Source organism: Choloepus didactylus, chromosome 24 (assembly GCF_015220235.1).
Source record: "Choloepus didactylus isolate mChoDid1 chromosome 24, mChoDid1.pri, whole genome shotgun sequence".
Classification (NCBI taxonomy): domain Eukaryota; kingdom Metazoa; phylum Chordata; class Mammalia; order Pilosa; family Megalonychidae; genus Choloepus; species Choloepus didactylus.
In genome coordinates, this window is record NC_051330.1 from 6,233,626 (window position 1) to 6,246,025 (window position 12,400).

Below are 12,400 nucleotides of genomic sequence, written 5' to 3' on the forward strand. Positions count from 1 at the left end.
CCTGCTACCAGGCCTCAAGGTTACTGTTCAACTCAAATTATTTATTAAACATGAAGAATACATGTCTGACCCCAGTTCAAGAGAAGACAGGGTCTATATGTGTCTTCTGGTTGGTGCTGGACTCGGGTTTATGGAACTGGAACTCTAAGGAGTTACTGTAAAGAAGGTCCCACTTGCTCTTCCTTAGCCCATGTCCCTGGCCATGTCTCCCCAGGATACAGGACATAACCCACCACAGACCACAGGCCACCAGCAGGGCGGGGAGGGAAGGAGTCTGGGCTGTGAGCTAACACATGAGCCACGGCTTTGCTCTCTCTGCTGGAGCCCCTTGAGCAGCATTAGGTGATTCGCTCTGACAATCTTGGTTTCGTGGCCCACTTAGTAGCTCCAGCTTCTCTCTATCCCATGGCTTTTCAGCTTCAGCCCGCATTGCTATCCCGCTTGCTTGATGCTGCAAGTTCAAATTTCCAAGACAGAGACTCTAACTCAGTGAACATCTGTGTGTGAAGCTATAAAGCAGCCCACCAGGAGGACTGCAGTTTGACTGACCATGGCCTGGTCTGATCATCTGTGACTTGTTAGGAGGAGGCTTGGGGTCGCCATGGGCTGTTCTTCTTAGGAGGAGCTTAGGGCACAAGGTCTGATAGAGATGGGCATGGTTTGCAGGGTCCAGGAAAGTGGGGGACAGTCAAAGGAGAGATGGTGAGCACAAGCAAAGTAAGAAGACAGGAACTGGCAAGGTATATGGAGAAATTGTTAGGGATACTGATTTTAGGGAGATATGGGGGCGAATTAAAACATACTTAGAATGCCAAAACGAGTGGTTTGGACTTGAACCAACATACTGTATTAAATAATCGCTGCACTTTGAATACAAGAATGACACAATAAACAATAAGCCATTTTTGTTCACATTTTATGGATAAGGAAACTGAGGCTCCGAGATTACACAGCTTGCTCCAGAACACACAATTAATTACTGGGAGATACAGGGACTTAGACTCAGATTGGACTCCAGCTTCTATCCTCGTGCCATCACATCAAGCTGCCTCTTACAACAGACAGCATTTAGGTACTGTGCTAGTTTGGATATGTTATGTTCCACCAAAAGCCATATTCTTTGAAGCAGTCTTGTAGGGGCAGATGTGTTAGTGTTGATTAAGTTGGAATCATTCATTTCCATGGAGATGTGACCCATCCAACTGTAGGTGATAACTCTGGTTAGATAATTTCCATGGAGGTGTGGCCCCACCCATTCAGCCTGGGCCTTGATTAGTTTATCAGAGCCCTATATAAGAGCTGCAGCTAAGAGAGGACAAAATGCCCCAAGAGCAACTGAGAATGACATTTTAGGGATAACTGCAGTTTACAGAGCTATTTTGGAGAACACAAGCTAGGAGGAAGCAGAAGCCTAGAGAGGAACGTCCTGGGAGAAAGCCCACTTGAAACCAGAACTCCAGAGCAGACGCCAGCCACGTGCCTTCCCAGGTAACAGAGGTTTTCCAGACGCCATTGGCCATCCTCCAGGGAAGGTACCCTGTTGTTGATGCCTTACCTTGGACACTTTATGGCCTTAAGACTGTAACTGTGTAACCAAATAAACCCCCTTTTATAAAAGCCAATCCATCTCTGGTGTTTTGCATCCCTGCAGCATTAGCAAACTAGAACACTTTTCTCTTTCTCTATCCTTCCCCAGCCCCAAATAAACACTAATCTAATTCTGTCTCTACAGATTTATTTATATTTGCATTTTATGGTAAATGGAGTTAAACAATATGTAGTAATTTATGTCTGGTTTCTTTCACTTAGCATACTTTTTTTAATCATTATTTTTTGTGAATTACAGAAGTTGTAGGAGTACAGAAAAGTAAAGTAAAAAATACAATGTTCCCATATATCACCCTATTCTTGAACTTTGCATTAGTGTGGTACCTTTGTTACAACTGATGAAAGAATATTAAAATATTACTGTTAACTATAGTCCATAGTTGACATTAGGTGTATTTTTCACCCTATTATTAACATCTTGCATTAGCATCATACAATTGTTATAATTTATGAAAGAACATTCCTATATTTGTACTATTAACCACAGTCATTGAACACAAGGTTTACTGTTTTATACAGTCCCTGTTTTATCTTCTGAATTTCCCTCTAGTAACATACACAACAGAAAACTTCCCCTTTCAACCATTTTCACATACATAATTCAGCACTTTTAATTACACTGATAATAACGTGCTATGATCACCACCATCCATTTCGAAACCTTTACCATCAAGATAAATAGAAATTCCATACAAGTTAAGCATCAGCTCCCCACTCTCTACTCGAATCTATCCCCTGGGAACCTATATTCTAGATTCTAACTCTATGAGTTTGCTTATTATAATTAGGTCATATCAGTGAGATCATAAGATATTTGTCCTTTTGTGTCTGGCTTATTACACTCAGCATAATGTCCTCAAGGTTCACGCATGTTGTTGCATGCAACAGGACTTCATTTTTACAGCTGAATAATATTCCATCATATGTATATACTACATTTTGTTTGTTCATTCATTGGCTGATGGACACTTGTGCTTCTTCCATCTTTTGGATATTGTGAATAATGCTGCTATGAACAAAGGTGTGCAAATATATGTTTGAGCCCCTGCTTTCAATGCTTCTGGGTATATACTAGTAGCGGGATTCCTGGGTTATAAGGTTATTCTATATTTAGCTTTCTGGGGAACTGCCAAATTTCCCAGCAGCTGCACCATTTTAAATTTCCACCAGCAATGAATGAGTGTTCCTGTTTCTCCACATCCTCTCCAAATTCTGAGTCTCCTCTGAAGTTTAACTTTGTTCCTTTGACTGAGCTATATATTCCTGTTTCTTAGTATGGCTTGTAATTTTTTACTAACATCTAGGCATCTGATTAACTTGATAAGTTAATTCTGAAACTCTGTTTATCCCTCGTCTAGGGTTTTATTGTTCATTTGCTTTGTGCTTGGGCTCTTCTTTGATGCTTGGTCCAACTTAGTCTTGATCTTTAATGTACCCCATGTTTAACTCTTCAAATTTTCTCAGCTCTTCTTCATCTGATTCTTGCCCTGGATATGTGGTGCAACTTTTTAGACAGCACTTTTTGTACAATTGTTTCACTTCCAGGAGAAAACTTCCTTTCCTCTGTTCCTTCTACAGGATATCTTGATCTATTCTGTTTGTTTTTGTGCAGACTTTTCTCCCCAGCTCCTATGATTTGTTTAAATTCTCTCCATCACTCAGTGCCCAATTTTCCTTACACTTTTCAGTTCTGGGACCCATCCTATCTTTCATCAGTTCAGTTTAACACTCCCCCACTGATGCTTTTTTCCTCTTGAGGATTTTCTGCCTCCAGTTTCTTTCCCAGTAAGGTATCACACCCTGGTGAGCCAGAGGGGGCCAATCCAGAACAGTGGGTCACTTCAGAAAAGTGTTTGCCTTTAGGTGGTCCAGCTGACGGACCCCAGGTTGGGAGAGGGCACAACGGTTCTACCCAGCCTTTCTGTCATGCTCTCTTTCTCTCACCGAGGGCTCTTTAGCATGCAGCACTCCTCAGCAGCTTGTGTCCCACCCTGGATCTCTGTGGACTTAGGTCCCTGTGCCTGGATATACTCGGAGTTCTAACTTGCTGTTATGAGTCGCTCTATAGTCTCTGTCCATGGTGGGAGGGACCCAGGCCCTGCTGCCTCTGTGCAAGTCCCAGCTGAGTGGGACCAAGTGAGGGCAGTGGGAACCAGACAACAGTCTGGGATGGAATTTTTTTACCTGAGATTTTCCTATTTCTTCAATTCAGCCTTTCTGTAGTCCTTCTCCAGTCTCTACCATCCTCCATAGTTCAATGCAAGTGGGATTTGTGCTTTTATCCACTTAGTCTCTAGCGAGGCTTTCTCAGAGGCTGTTTTATGTCACCATGTTGATGACATCACTCTATAAATTATTTTTAAAAACCTAGGACTTTACAAAGGCAATACATAATATTGATTTGTTGGCAACTCACTTGTGTATTATTCAATATAAACAGACCAACACTCTTTACATCTCCTCCTTTATTAAACAACCCTTTAAAAATTTAAAGAAGTTATTTTACTTCACCGCCTCTCTCTCCTGCTCTTTTATCCCCGCAGCTGGAATGCTTTCCCTATTGAGTTACAAGGAGGTTCCTACCCAGTTTAATCAAACATGAATTTAGTTGAACGAGATCCCCTACCTTGCTATTACCATTTCCTGGTTGAGGAGCAATTTGCCCCATATTGCCTTGTCATTCTTGTTGAATGTATTTCTCTTGGATTATTCTGTCATGCAGTTTATTCCACGTAAGTGAGCTCCTTTAAGAAACATGGAAGTACACTAAAGAGGTGGAGGTGCATAGAATCAGAATGGAAAATCCCTGGAAGACTAGAAAATGGGTTTCATTCACCAATATAGTTGTTATAATAATGAATTTTGTTATTGAAGTTAGTGCTGATTTACTCTTTTTGAAAAATGGCAGCATCACATTTTACTAAAAAAGCTATTGATTTGTTTAAACAAAAGTTAGCTCTGAACTGGGAGACAACTGCATTCCAGTTCCACAAGTCTTTGATCCAGAACACAGGTGCTGAACTCATCTGCATTTTGCAACCACTTTATCAAATACATCACCCATTGGTTATAACTAAAAGAAGAGAGAATGTAATCCCTGTCCAGTTGTTTTATGACAGGCAGTTCAGGAAGAATGAAAAAAAAATGACATCAATTTAATAGCTTTCAACTTGATAACTCTTTCTTACCTCCCCCAACTTCCAGTAGATGTGTGTCTTACCAGCTTCACTGCAGAGGACAAAAATAAATAACCTTGTTGGCAGTATTTGTAGACACATTTAAAAACATCTCCAAGATACATGTAATATCATAAACTGAATATTGGAAGTAATGCTAAAGATTTATGGTTCTAGACACATTGATTGCTCTCCTTGTGCCCTCACTAAAGTCCCAGGAGATAAATACATTTTTAAAAAGTCTAAAGCTTTTTTTCCTTTAAATGGAAAATGCCTGCTCCATGCCTTGGGGGTGAAATTTTTTTTGCTACTCATGGTTCTCAGTCACCACAAGATCATAATGTGACTCAGTAGAATTGAAAGGAAATAGTAATTAAGTTTTGGAAATGATGATGTTTTAGGAAATAAACTGGATTTACTGTACTGTCTCTTCTGTCCTTTCTTTCCTACTCACATTGCGGTTTCCATAGAGATCAGTGTTTGGGCCATGTTAACACTAAGGTATCATGTGGATTTAAGTGTTTCACCTCTTGCTTTCTTACTGGTTTCTTATTTTATTCAAGAAAGATTTAAAATGAACATCATATCAGTTTAAGTTTACTGATGAAATTTTGTCTAATTAATCCACCTACCTACCTACCTGCCAGTCTTTACCCATCTGTGCATCCATGACTGCTTTGTTCAAGAAACAATTTAAGATAGGCATAATGTAAACTGCTTCTTCATGTGGTGGTTTGGAGCTGTGTGTACACCAGAAAAAAACATGTTCTTAAGCTTAATTCATCCTGTGCATGTGAACCCATTGGAAGTAGAACCTTTTGATGAGATTACTTCAGTTAAGGTGTGATCCACCTCAATCAGGATGGGTCTTAATCCTATTACTGGAGTCCTTTATAAGCAGAATTAAATTCACACACACACAGAGAAAGCTGCTGGAAGCAAGAGCTGAAGGTCAATGGAACTAGACTAGAAGGGAGAGGTCAGGAGAGGTTTCCATGTGCATTGCCAGGTGACAGAGGAACCCAGGACTAAGGATCACCAGAAACTAGCCCCCAAACACCTGTCTTTGGGAAGAAAGCACCACCTTGATGATGCCTTGATTTGGACACTTTCCTAGTCTCAAAATCATGAGCTAATAAATTCCCATGGTTTAAGCCAACCCATTGCATGAATTTTGGAGCTCCTTGATTCAGTGCATAAACATTTATGATTGCTATTTCTTCTTGGTGAATTATCCCTTTAATTAATATATAGTGTCCTTCTTTGCCTCTTATGACATGCATTTAAAGTCTAGTTTGTCTGATATTAGTATAGCTACCTCAGCTTGCTTTTGGTTGCAGCATGAATAGAATATTTTTTCCATCTTTTCACTTTCAGTCTCTTTGTGTTGCAAGGTCTAAGACGAATCTCTTGTAAACAGCATATTGATGGGTCATAGTTTTTAATCCATTCTATGAATCTGTATCTTTTAATTGTAGAGTTTAATACATCCACATTAAAAGTTATTACTGTGAAGGAAGTTCTTGAACCAGCCATCTTATCCTTTCATTTTTAGTTGTTAGATCCACTTGTTTTTTTTCCCTCTCTCCTTTTTCCCTTTAAGTTACCCTGAATAATACTCTTCAGTTCTGTGCTCTTCTCCAGACCCGTCTCTCCTTTCTTTTTCCCTCAGCTGGTAGAGCTCCCTTTAGTATTTCTTGCAGGGCAGGACACTTGTTAACAAATTCTCTCAGCATTTGTTTGTGAAAATGTTAAACTCTCCCTCGATTTTGAAGGATAAAGAATTCTTGGATGATAATTCTTCTCTTTCAGAATCTTAAATATGTCATACCACTGCCTTCTCGCCTCCGTGTTGGCCGCTGAGTAGTCAGTACTCAGTCATACATTTTTTCCCTTGTATGTGGTGAATTGCTTCTCTCTTTCTGCTTTTAGAAGTTTCTCCTTCTATGCAGCATTTGACAATCTAATCAGTATATTTCTCTGAATAGGTTTATTTGGATTTATTCTATTTGGAGTTCATTCAGCATCTTTGATTTGCATATTTATGCCATTTAGAAGGGTTGGGAAGTTTTCCCCAACTATGTCTTGAAACACTCTTCCTAGCTCTTTACCCTTCTCTTCTCCTTCTGGGACACCAATAATTCTTATATTTGTTCACTTCATGTTGTCCATCATTTCTCTGAGATCCATTTCAATTTTTTTGATTTTTTCCCCATTTGTTCTTTAGTGTGCTTGCATTCAGTTACACTTTTTTTTTTATCTTCATTTTATTGCGATATATTCACATACCACGCAGTCATACAAAACAAATCGTACATTCGATTGTTCATAGTACCATTACATAGTTGTACATTCATCACCTAAATCAATCCCTGACACCTTCATTAGCACACACACAAAAATAACAAGAATAATAATTAGAGTGAAAAAGAGCAATTGAAGTAAAAAAGAACACTGGGTACCTTTGTCTGTTTGTTTGTTTGTTTCCTTCCCCTATTTTTCTACTCATCCATCCATAAACTAGACAAAGTGGAGTGTGGTCCTTATGGCTTTCCCAATCCCATTGTCACCCCTCATAAGCTACATTTTTATACAATTGTCTTTGAGATTCATGGGTTCTGGGTTGTAGTTTGATAGTTTCAGGTATCCACCACCAGCTACCCCAATTCTTTAGAACCTAAAAAGGGTTGTCTAAATTGTGCATAAGAGTGCCCACCAGAGTGACCTCTCGGCTCCTTTTGGAATCTCTCTGCCTCTGAAGCTTATTTCATTTCCTTTCACATCCCCCTTTCGGTCAAGAAGATGTTCTCCGTCCCACGATGCCAGGTCTACATTCCTCCCCGGGAGTCATATTCCACGTTGCCAGGGAGATTCACTCCCCTGGGTGTCTGATCCCAGGTAGGGGGGAGGGCAGTGATTTCACCTTTCCAGTTAGCTTAGCTAGAGAGAGAGGGCCACATATGAGCAACAAAGAGGCATTCAGGAGGCTCTTAGGCACAATTATAGGGAGGCCTAGCCTCTCCTTTGCAGCAACCGTCTTATCCTTTCACCTGCCTCTTCAAATTTGCTGTTGTGTCTCTAGTATATTTTTAATTTGATCCACAGTGTCTTTTACTTTCCATAAGGTCTGCTATTTTTTAATTTACTCTTTCAAAGTCTTCTTTATGCTCTTGTAGAGTCTTATTGATTTTCTTTATGTCTTTAGCCATCTCATTGAAGTTATTTTGGAGATTTGTTTGTACTTCTTTAATTAATTGCTCCAAATTTTCTGTCTCTTACGGCTTTTTAATTTTTTCATTTGGCTTGTCCATATCTTCCAGATTCTTCAAGTGCTTTGTGATTTTCTGTTGGCTTGGGGGCATTTGCTTATCTTGAAAGGGTTATTTTGGGAAATGCAGGATTATTTGAGCATTTATATATAATTTGGTAAAGCTACAGCTTGCTGGAGTGCAGTTTCCCAATCCTACCAGCAGGTGGCACTCTCAAGTAGCTATTCCCCGAACTTCTCCCATGTGGTGGGCAGAGTCCAAACCAGGTGAGGAAGTAGCATGTGCACCTGTTCTCTGTGTGCACTGGGGAATGCCTGTCCTGGGGCTGCAATGAGGGCCCTGAGCAGGTAGGCAGGGAGTCCGTGCATGTGGAACCTGGGCCCTGCCTGCCTGCTCCCTGCCTGCCAAGCACTCACGAGTCTCTGGGGCATGGGAGGGGCTCCTGCTCATCACTATGGCACCTCTCCCTTCCCTGCTTCTCACTGTTTCAGCCACTACACATCCATGGGGGGAGAGCAAATGCTGCCTCCCAGGTTTCCTCACAGCTCCCCACTGTCTGGCTGTGGAGGATAACCCCCTAGCAAACTGTCAAGGTGGGTGCACCAGAGTGCAGAGCCACTGGTCACTCCTTTGCCCAGCAGGGAGTCTTGCTACTGCTGGTACAGGAGGCAGACCAGAGGGGAACAAACTCACCCCATCCCTCAAGCCGTGGTCTCTTCCATTTTTGTTGGTGTCCCCTCCATGTACTGTGGAGAACCCTTTATGGTTGGTCATACCCAAAACCACAGTCCCTGGCTTCCTCTGGCCCCTCTTTACTTTCATGGAGGAGAAGCCCATTCTGCCTCATCTACTCCACCATATTTCTGGAAGTCTTTCTGAGGAAGATCTCCTCTATATCTTGTCTAGCCTGAAAGGCTCTTCAGACTTCTCCAGGAAGGTTCACTTCTCCAGGAAGGTTCTAGGCTGTGCAGTTCTGGCTAAGACCTCTCAGTGACTAGGACATGATCTTATTCTTTCCTTTCTTCATTCTCTTTTTCATGCGATAAGTAAATGCTACCTCTAGGTTCATGGCTCTGAAACTTACATGCATCAGAATCATCTGGAGAGCTTGTTAAAACAGTTTGCTGCCCCCCCCCCCCCTCAGAGTTTCCTGGTCACTAGGTCTAGGATGGGGACTGAGAACTTGCATTTCTAACAAATTCCCAGGTGAAACTGCTGTTCCCAGCCTGGGACCACACATGAAGAGTCACCGATGTAGGTGCTTAGTGCTGAAAAGCATGTTGTCCTATTTGGTTTCTCTCAGATGCTGAAAACTGAGACAAGGATTCCAGTACAAGGAGTCACATGGATTGAATTGTGCACCCCCACCCCTCAGCCCAACAGCCTCAAGTCCTAACCCTGGCTCGGTGAATGTGATCCTACTAGAAATAGGATCTTTGAAGGTGTTATTAGCTAAGGATGAGGCCTAACTGGGTTAGGGTGAGCCTCGATAAGACTGTATACAGAAAGCCCTGGGAGCCCCTCAGAGCCAACAAACAAACCATGCTCCCTTCAATAGAGAATGATCAGCAAACTAAACCTAAAGCAAGTAGAAGGAAAGAAATAACAAAGATTAAAGGCTGGAGAACAAAAAACAATAGAATCAATAAAACCAAAAGTTGGTTCTTTGAGAAGATCAATAAGATTGACAGACCCTTAGGCTAGACTGACAAAGTCAAAAACAGAGAAGAACCAAATACACAGAATCAGAAATGAGAATGGGAAAATTACTTCAGATTCCTAAGAAATAAAAAAATCATGAGGATAATATGAACAACTATATGCCAACAAGCTAGACAATTTAGAGGAAATGGACAATTTCTGGGAAACACACGAACAACCTAGACTGACCCAAGAATAAATAGAAGACCTCAACAAACAAATCACAAGCAAAGAGATCCAATTGGTCATCAAAAATCTACCTACAAATAAAAGCCCAGGTTCAGATGGCTTCACAAGGGAATTTTACCAAACTTTCTAGAATGAATTGACAACATTCCTGCTCAAACTCTTTCAACAAAAAAAAAAAAAAAAAAAGGAATTAAAAAAAAGGAACACTATCTAACTCATTTTATGAAGCTAATATCACTCTGATGACAAAACCAGATAACGATACAACAAAGGAAAGCTATGGGCCAATCTCCCTAATGAATACAGATGCAGAAATTCTCAACAAAATACTTGCAAATCAACTCCACAGGCACATTAAAAGAATTATACACCACGACCAAGTTGGGTTCATTCCTGGCATGCAAGGATGGTTCAACCCAAGAGTATCAATTAGTGTAATTCAACCCACTAAAAAAATTGAAAGGGAAAAATCAAATCAAATTATCTCTATAGATGCTTGTGCTGGTTTGGATGTATCATGTCCCCCCAAACGCCATTATCTTTGATGCAGTCTTGTGTGGGCAGGAAATGTATTGGTGTTGATTGGGTTGGAGAATTTTGATTGGATATTTCCATGGAGATGTGATCACTCAACTATGGGGGAGATCTTTCATTGTATAATTTCCATGGAGGTGTGGCCCTGCCCATTGAGCATGGGCCTTGATTAGTTTACTGAAGCACTATATAAGCTCAGACAGGAGTGAGCCTGCTACAACCAAGAGGGACACTTTGAAGAACGCACAGAAGCTGAGAGAGGAGCTGCAGATGAGAGACAGTTTGAAGATAGCTGTTGAAAGCAGACTCTTACTCCGGAGAAGCTAAGAGAGGACAAAAATCCCAAGACCACCTGATAGTGACATTTTGAAGAGGAGCTGCGGCCTAGAGAGGAACGTCCTGGGAGAAAGCCATTTTGAAACCAGAACTTGGAGCAGACACCAGCCATGTGCCTTCCCAGCCAACAGAGGTTTTCTGGATGCCATTGGCCATCCTCCAGTGAAGGTTCCCTTTGTTGATGTGTTACCTTGGACACTTTATGGACTTAAGACTGTAGCTGTGTAACCAAATAAACCCCCTTTATAAAAGCCAATCCATTTCTGGTGTTTTGCATTCCAGCAGCATTAGCAAACTAGGACAATGCTGAAAAAGCATTTGACAAAATTCAACATCCCTTTTTGATAAAAACACTTCAAAAGGTAGGAATTGAGGGAAACTTTGTCAATATGATAAAGGGCATATATGAAAAACCCACAGCCAATACAGTACTCAATGGTGAGAGGCTGAAAGCCTTCTCCCCAAGATGGGGAATGAGACAAGGATGCCCATTGTCAGCTCTATTATTCAACATTGTGCTAGAAGTTCTAGCTAGAGCAGTTCACCAAGACAAAGATAAAAAAGGTATCCAAATTGGAAAAGAAGAAGTAAAACTGCCATTATTTGCAGATGATATGATCTTACATTTGGAAAATCCTGAGATTCTGACACAAATCTACTTGAGCTAACAAGCAAATTCAGCAGAGTGGTGGGATATAATATTAATGCACATAAATCAGTAATGTTCCTATGACTAGTAACGACCTAACTGAAGAGGCAATCAAAAAAAAAAAGTTCCATTCACAATAGCAACTAAAAATATCAAGTATCTAGGAATAAACTTAACCAAAGATGTAAAAGACCTCTACAAAGAAAATTAAAAAATATCACTAAAAGAAAGAAAAAAGGACCTAAATAGGTGAAAGAATTTTCTGTGCTTATGGCTAGGAAGACTAAACATTGTTGAGATGTCAATTCTACCCAAACTGATCTACAGATTCAATGCAATTCCAATCAAAATTCCAACAACCTACTTTCTAGACTTGGAAAAGCTAGCTATCAAATTTATTCAGAAGGGAAAAGGGCCTCAAATTGCCAAAAACATCCTTAAAAAAGAAGAAAGTGGGAGGACTTACACTTCCAGACTTTGAAGCCTTCTATAAAGTTACAGTGGTCAAAGCTGCATGGTATCGGCATAAAGATAGATGTGCTGATCAGCGGAATTGAACTGAGAGTTTGGAAACAGACCCCCAGATATATGGTCGATTGATTTTGCATAAAGCCCACAAATCCACTGAACTGGGACCAAACAGTCTCTTCAACAAATGGGGCTGGGAGAACTGGGCAGGCATAACCAAAAGAATGAAAGAGGACCCCCTAACTCACTCCCTATACATAAGTTAACTCAAAGTGGATCAAATATCTCAATAAAAGAAATAGTACCATAAAACTCCTCGAAGATAATGTAGGGAAACATCCTCAAGACCTAGTATTAGGAGATAGCTTCTTAGACCTTACACCCAAAGCACAAGCAATGAAAGAAAAAACAGATAAATGGGAACTCCTCAAAATCCAAAGCTTCTTGCCTCAAAAAACTTTATCAAAAAG

General features: G+C 40.6%; 1 protein-coding gene across 2 annotated transcripts in view; it reads right to left on the minus strand.

The window, feature by feature from the left end:
* Positions 1–12,400, minus strand: part of ERMARD (ER membrane associated RNA degradation) — a 127,823-nt gene that overhangs the window by 42,181 nt on the left and 73,242 nt on the right. The window lies entirely within an intron of this gene.